This window comes from Agelaius tricolor, unplaced genomic scaffold, assembly GCF_023055355.1.
Source record: "Agelaius tricolor isolate 1412-34295 unplaced genomic scaffold, bAgeTri1.0.p SCAF_113, whole genome shotgun sequence".
NCBI classification, from domain to species: Eukaryota; Metazoa; Chordata; class Aves; order Passeriformes; family Icteridae; genus Agelaius; species Agelaius tricolor.
The window spans coordinates 211,357-219,425 of NW_027269373.1; positions in this window are offsets into that span (position 1 = coordinate 211,357).

An 8,069-nucleotide genomic window follows, 5' to 3' on the forward strand; every position below is an offset into this window, starting at 1 on the left:
ATTGTTAAGTCTAGGAAAAGTGTGCTGTTGCTGTGCCTGTAAATGTCGTGTCAGCTGCTGTTGGGATAAAAAGCACGAGCATAAGAGAAGATATCTGCATGGATAGAAAAGAAATTTGTTGTGATTTCTGCACTAAGGAACAAGAGGAAGTATGAAGCACTTATTTCAGTGGCTAAGACAGTATCATCATTGGGCCAGTTCTCTTCAACATCTTTTGAACAACATGGGCACAGCACTTGAAGGAATATTAAGAAAGTTTGCCAGAGACACTAAATTGGGAGGAGCTGTGAACTAACTCCCTTGAGGGCACAGAGACCTTGCCGAGAGATCTTGCCAAATAGGAGAGATGGGCAATTCTTGCTGGCCGGGAGCCTATGCACAAATCACAAAAGGGGCGGGACTGCTGGGGACGGCGTCTCAAGCTGGTTTTTTTTCCAGCATCAGTCTCATTACGTGGTGATGACAATGGGAAGCTGCCAGCAGCTCACTTCCCCAGCAGCAGACAAAGAACTTAATGTTACAACTGACTTGAAAAGTTTTTTGACCAATCACACAAAGCAAAAGCATATTGACAGTACTACTTCTATCCAATCACTATAAAGACATGTACCTGGGCTTAGAACAATGCTCGCTTCTTTCGAATAAAAGACCTGCTTGTAAACCTTAAGACACAATGCACAGAGCTCCATTATTAAGCTTAGAACTACCTAACATCTGGCTAGATATACTTTGCTGTAGCTTAGGGAGTTATTCTAGACAAGCATTAATACACAGACCATTGTTCCATTTGTCCTTACTTTTCTACTTCTCATCTAACTTTTCCGCTGACAAACCTTATGACTACTGCTTAGCTCCAATGACAGTTCTGCTGTCTCTGAGGCCTGCCTTTTGCAGCTTTCCCAAACCCCTCTGTTTTTGAGGATTCCCACAGGCAATCACCAACCAGATGGAGTGGAACAAGGGCAAGTGCTGGATTCAGCACCTGCAACAGGGCAATCCTGGTGGGTGTATAGACTAGGGAGGGAGCAAGAGGCTGGGAGAAGCACTGCAGAAAGGGACCCAGGCTCCTGGCCAATGGCAAGCTGAATGTGCATCAGCAGTGCCCTGGCAGCCAGGAGGGCCAAGCCTGTCCTGGGGTGCATCGGGCACAGCATCACCAGCTGGGCAAGGGAGGGGATTGTCTTGCTCTGCTCTGCTCTGCTCTGGGGTGGAATCACCTTGGTATTAGAAAGTCCTCAAATGAAGTCTACAAAGACAGGACTCAAAGAAATGGCACGCAGCTGAGTCAGGGGAGGTTTAGGTCGGGTATCAGGAAAAAGTTTTTAACCAGAGGATGGCTGGGCACTGGAAGAGTCTCTCCAGGGAGTGGTCACACCATCACACCTGTCTGAGTTTGGGACATTGCTCTCAGGCATATGGTGTGATTCTCAAGGATGGCCCCAGGCAGGGCCAAGAGTTGGACTGATGATGATCGGCATGGGGTCCTTCCAATTCAACAGATTCGACGACTCGATGGTTCTGTCCTGGTCACTCCAGGTATATTGCTTGGTCTCATCAGATTTTGATCTGCTCTTGTTGGTCAGACTTTGTCCCTAGTGGCTAATGATATTTATCACAAAAGACAAAGTGCCTTTTCTCAATTTTCTCAAGCAATTGGAACATGCGCCTTAGAATCCTAAAAAAGTCTTTTCTTTGAAACAGCACTGTAGTGTTTTTCACTGCCCAGTAGTCTTTCCAGATCTTAAGGAGAAAGAAGGCAAAATGAGGGGACGTATTACGATGAATGATTGTCATTTTTCCGGTTCTTTAGCAGTATATTTGTACTTCCACTATTCTTTTCTGTAAAATCATGGTTTTCTATAGTATCCAATTTTCTAGCAAGACACATGTCTGCAACTGAGCCCAATCAGTCTTTGTGAAAAGATATTGTCAAAAGTACAAAACATATGAATAGGCAGTGACAAGTGAGGGAAAAAAGGAGTATGAGAAGCAGCTGCATGATACTAAAGTGAGACAAGAAGGAGGAGAAGGTGCTCCAGTTGACAGAGCAAAGAATCCCCCACAGTCCCTGGAGGACATCATCATCAAGCAGGTTGTCTCCCAGCAGTCCCTGGAGAACCGTGGTGGAACACATACCTACACTGCAGCTCGTGGGGAGCTCCATTGCACAGCAGGTGAATGTGCCTTGAAGGAAGCTGCAGCTTGTGGAGGGAGGGAGGGCCAGAAAAGCATCCTTGACCTCTTGGAAGAGTGGAAGAGTACGTGCATATCTTAAACAGCTGCTAACTCTAATCTATTCTCTTTCCGCTTCTTGTCTTAGGTAAGTAAGAAGACAACCCAAGAATTAGAAGCCTAAATTCTTTTGCTTGAAGCTCCCATTCTTTCTGCCATTCTCTTCAAATTTAGTTTGAAGTAAAACTCATGGTAAAGTTCTTAAGGCTTGATGTTCAGGCTTTTCAGAAAATAGGGAGTGCAAATAACTCTTGTCACTGTCATTTTTTTCATAGAACGAAAAAAGGGAAATTCCTGGTTTTCAAGGACTTATGGAAATCCATTGGTAACGGTGGTGAGACTGAAGCGTTTAATTAATCTGAAAAGAGAATGTTGTGGAGCTACCTCAGCTCTGTACAAGTTTTTTTTACCAGGAAGTCTAGACTTTTAAACAGACTAAGGACACAATAGTTATCTCTGGGAATATTTTAGTATGTATAGTACATTCATCTTTAAATAGTTCTATCTGTTTTACAGTTATAACTTAGGCTTTAAATTTGATGTGAAAAGAAATATTTGTGATTCAGATCATTTCCATTTCTGAAGCATTTCAGTTGTTGACTGTTTTTGCTGTCTCCTGAGGGCGAGAAAATAGTCTTTGTACCAATACTGAGACAAACTAGATGGAAAAATTTGTTTTCCTCATTCTTTTCTGTCTATTCGAACAGGCACAGCAGCGAGACCACTGCTATGAGTCTGAGTGGCCCTTCCACTCCAGGATGACAAACTTGTAGTGGCTAGTATGTTATTTGCACACATTTCTGATGCCGGTTGTTAACTGTTGTGCAGAAAGATCTGTCAACCTTTTTCCCAGGAGGGCACTTCTGAATTGCTTCACTTGTCTCTGAAGCAGAGAACTGGCACTCCATTTCTGAGATCTTGCTGTGTTAGCCCCCAAACCCATTTCTTTCAAATGCCTTTTACTTTCAACCCAAGCACTTCATTACTTCATGATGTAATCTCTTGTTCTTAATGTTCGGGGGATTGTTTTAGACTGAAAAGAACATATTGCAGTAAGCAGGTAGAACATCTATCTTAAGCAGTATCCATCCCTTGGCTTTGGTTCATGTATCATAACATCTGCAAGGAATGTCATTTACAATCAATGGATGGGCTGGGGTAACGGGCCACAGGTTTAGGAATCTTTTGCCAATTAATTTTGCGTTAAAATTTAGCTCTTATCATTTCAATTGGGTCTTTATTAAAACAATCATCTATTTATTACCTGTACCACAATGACCAGTGTACCTGTACCACAGTCAACAGTGGCTGAGCATCCTACAACAATTCCAAGAAGAAGAATGGTCTGAGCCCCCAGTGCAGCACATGAAGTCTGTCATCAAGCCAGAGTCCCGCAGGCGTTTTTTCAGCCTGGAGAAGAGCAGAGTCTGGGCACATCGTTAGAGCAGCTCTCCAGTAGCTGAAGACAGCCTACCAGAAGGAGGCAGGTGAGCTACACAAGGGCACGGAGCGATAGGAAAAGTGTGGATGGCTTTAAAACCTGAAGAGGATAGGCTTCCTTTGGCTATTGGGAAGAAATTCCTTGCCAAGAGGGTTGTGAGACACTGGAACATGTTGTGGGTGACCAATTCCTGGAAGTGATCAAGGCCAGCTTGAATGGGTCTTTGAGCTTAAGGCGGTCTAGTGGAAGATGTCCCTGACAATGACATGGTGGGGGGGGATGTAGGTGAATTTAAGGTCCCTTCCAAACCCAACCATTCCATTATTCTATGGTAATCATTCTGTACAGTAGCAGTAAGAAGTTGAAGCTAGAAATAACATATTCATGCTGAGAAACTGCTATCCAAGGAGTTGAACTGTTTGGGTCTCACATTTATGGGCCATTTAGCAATACTGTATCTAATATCTAGTCCTCGCTCTTTATCATACACGCAAGTATTTTATCATCTTTAAGGTTTCTGACATTTGGGAATTTTCTTTCCTTCTCTTTCTTTCTTTCTTTCTTTCTTTCTTTTTCTCTTTCGCTCTTTCCTTCTTTCTTTTCTTTCCTTCCCCCACTTCCTTCCTTCACTGCCTTCCTTCCACTATGTCCTTCCTTCCACCACGTCCTTCTGCCACTTCCTTCCCTCCCTCCCTCCACTTTGATGTTAATTTGCAAACTGTCAAGTAGTTACAGGAAATTACTCTTCTTTAAATATCATTTTGAAGCTTAGAAATGAAGAAATAACAAAATTGTGTCAAAACGGGGCATTTAAAAGCCATTTGAAAGTGAGAACTAGCTATTGAAAAGTCAAAAATACAAAAATGAAATGATGGAGTGGATGGTTTTAAGGGATATTCTTTGTATGGCTTTGATACAAATGAGGATCTCAATTTTTACACCTTCTAAAAACACATCTTGAAACTTACTACTTTCCGTGACAAAAATATTTCCAAAACAAGGAAATTGATTTATGCAGATGAAAATATCATCTTCCAAATAGTCCTCATCAAGTCCAAAAGATTACCCTGCTTTTACGTAGTAAGCTTTATGGAGATTTCTAGTCTCACAGAAACAAAGAAGAATCTTTCAAATGACTAGAAAATCTTAAAAAGCAAAATAACCTTGAAGAAAAAAGATCCAAAAAAAAGCAGGGAATTATATACGTCCACACTTGTTACATGTTGGTTACTAATATTGGCTCTAGTTTGTTGGCGAGTACACTTCCCATTCACGCACGCAGATACCCCTCTTCCTCCTGCACACAGTTGTGTGATATTGGGTCTCAAGGAATGGACTATTTTCTCTTAGATAGGTTTTGGTTCTCAAAGTCAAAGCGTAGTCTTCCTGGCTCTATTACCAGGATTTTGTTCCGGGAAGGGAATGTGCTTGTGCCTGTTAGAAATGGGGAGGAGGGGACAGAAAGCAAAGCCATTTGAAGACAACCTGCAGCAGAACTAAGAACGAAAGGTGCTTCTTGACTGCACAGCAAAAGAAATCTCGGGAGTAAAACCCGGGAAAACTTGAGGTGCTGATAGAGTTTCTCCTTGTGACAGCTTTGAAACGGACAGAAAACAGCACTTTCCCATTCTCCTGCTCTTTCAATTCACATGAACATTCGAAGAAAAAGGGTTTTGGACAACTTTCTTTTGCTTCTTGCTAAACACACTGCTGACACTCCGGGCAACTTCCAGAAAAAGATCGGGGATGCTTTTTGTATTGGGACAGTTTCTCCTTGCGAGACATAGTAGAAAAGCTTTTTGCTAAGATGTAGGCGACAAGAGACGCAGATTCAGAGATAGGGAGCTCTCCGAAGGTAAGGGCCTCTCCCGGGCGTCTTTCCGCAGAAGCCGTGCTCGGGATCGCACCGCGACCGGCACAATGCTCTGTGTGCAAAGAAGCGGCTTCTTCGCCTCCGGAAGACTGAGACCGCGGCCTCTTCTTTAAAAGCGAAGAACGAAGCCGCACAACATGGGGATTGTGTGTGCAGCTCTCAAACCTAAAGAAAACGGTACCTTACCACTCTCCTGCCTTTTCCATTCACATTACCATTGAAAAAGCAGGAGTTTTGGACAACTTTCTTTTGCTTCTTGCTAAACATTCTGCAGACCTCCGTGCAACTTCTAGAACAAGAGCGGAGATGCTTTCCGTACTGGCACAGTTTGTCCTGGCAAGACATAGTAAAAAAGCTTTTTGCTCAGTTTTATGCGACGAGAGAGGCAGAAGGCAGAGATACGGAGCTCTCCGAAACTAAGCCCCCGGCCAGGGCGTCTTTCGTCAGAAGCCGCTCTCCGGAGAACACCGCCACCGGCACAATGCTCTGTGCGCGAAGAATCCGCTTCTTGGCCTCCGGGAGACGGAGAGAACGGCAGCTTCCCAAAGGCGAAGAACCAAGCCGCAGCACACCGATATAGTGTGTGCAGCTTTCAAATTGATAGAAACCAGTACTTTACCACTCTCCTGCCGTTTCATTCATATTATATTCGAATGAAAGGACTTTTGGGACACTATTTTTTTCTTCCTGTTAAACACTCTGCAGTCCTCTGTGCAACTTTTAGAACAAGATCGGGGATGTTTTGTGTACTGGCAGAGTTTCTACTTGCAAGATATGGTGGAAAAGCTTTTTGCTAATTGTGGAGCGACAAGACACGCAGAAGACGCAGATACGCAGCTCTCCGAAGCTAAGTGCCGGTCCCGGGCTTCTTTCGGCAGAAGCCACTCTCAGGAGCTGACCGCGACCGGCACAATGCTCTGCGCGCAAAGAAGCCGCTTCTTCGCCTCCGGGAGACGGAGAGAGCGGCAGCTTCCCAAAGGCGAAGAACCAAGCCGCCCTACACCAGCATAGTAGGAGAAGCTTTCAAACAAATAGAAAAGAATACTTTACTACCTCGTACCTTTTCCTTTCTCATTAACTTCGAATAGAAGGAGTACGAAACAACTACTTTTGGTTCTTGCTAAACTTTCTACAGACCTCTCTGCAAGCTTTAGAATAAGATCGGTGATGTTTGTCTGTACTAGCACATTTCTCTTTGCAAGATATGGTGGAAAAGCTTTTTGCTGCGTGTTGAACGACAAGAGTCGAAGAAGACGCAGATACGAAGCTCTCCGAAGCTAAGTGCGGGTCGCGGGCGTCTTTCGGCAAGAACCGCTCTCCAGAGCTCACCGCGCCAGCACAATGCTCTGTGCGCAAAGAAGCCGCTTCTTCGCCTCAGGCAGACGGAGAGAGCGGCACCTTCCCAAAGGCGGTTATGCAAGCCGCACCACACAGGCACATTGTGGGCAGCCTTCAGACTAAGAGAAAACAGTACTTTACCACTCTCCTGCCTTTTCCATTGTTATTATATTCGAAAAGAACGATTTTTGGACAACAATATTTTTCTTCTTGCAAAACTCTTTGCAGACCTCCGCGCAAGTTTAGAAAATGATTTTGGATGTTTTCTTTACTGGTACAGTTTGTCTTTCCTAGGTACAGTGCAAAACCTTTTTCCTGCGTGTTAAACGACAAGAGCCGAGGAAGACGCAAATACGCAGCTCTCCGAAGCTAAGTGCGGGCCGCGGGCGTCTTTCGGCAAGAACCGCTCTCCAGAGCCCACCGCGCCAGCACAATGCTCTGTGCGCAAAGAAGCCGCTTCTTCGCCTCCGGGAGACGGAAGGAGCGGCAGCTTCCCAAAGGCGAAGAACCAAGCCGCACCACACAGGCACATTGTGGGCAGCCTTCAGACTAAGAGAAAACAGTACTTTACCACTCTCCTGCCTTTTCCATTGTTATTATATTCGAAAAGAACGATTTTTGGACAACAATATTTTTCTTCTTGCAAAACTCTTTGCAGACCTCCGCGAAAGTTTAGGAAATGATTTTGGATGTTTTCTTTACTGGTACAGTTTGTCTTTCCTAGGTACAGTGCAAAACCTTTATGCTGCGTGTTGAACGACAAGAGCCAAGAACGACGCACATACGCAGCTCTCCGAAGCTACGTGCCGGTCACGGACATCTTTCGCCACAAACCGCTCTCCAGAGCTCTCTGCGCTCGGCACAATGTTGTGCGCAAAGAAGCCGCTTCTTCGCCTCCGGGAGACGGAAGGAGCGGCAGCTTCCCAAAGGCGAAGATGCAAGCCGCACCACACAGGCACAGTGTGGGCAGCCTTCAGACTAAGAGAAAACAGTGCTATACGACTCTCCTGCCTTTTCCACTGTTATTATATTCGAAAAGAACGAGTTTTGGACAACAATATTTTTCTTCTTGCAAAACTTTTTGCAGACCTCTGTGCAAGTTCAAGTACATGATCAGTGATGTTTTCTTTACTGGCCCAGTTTCCCCTAGCAAGATATGGTGGAAAAGCTTTTTGCTGCGTGTTG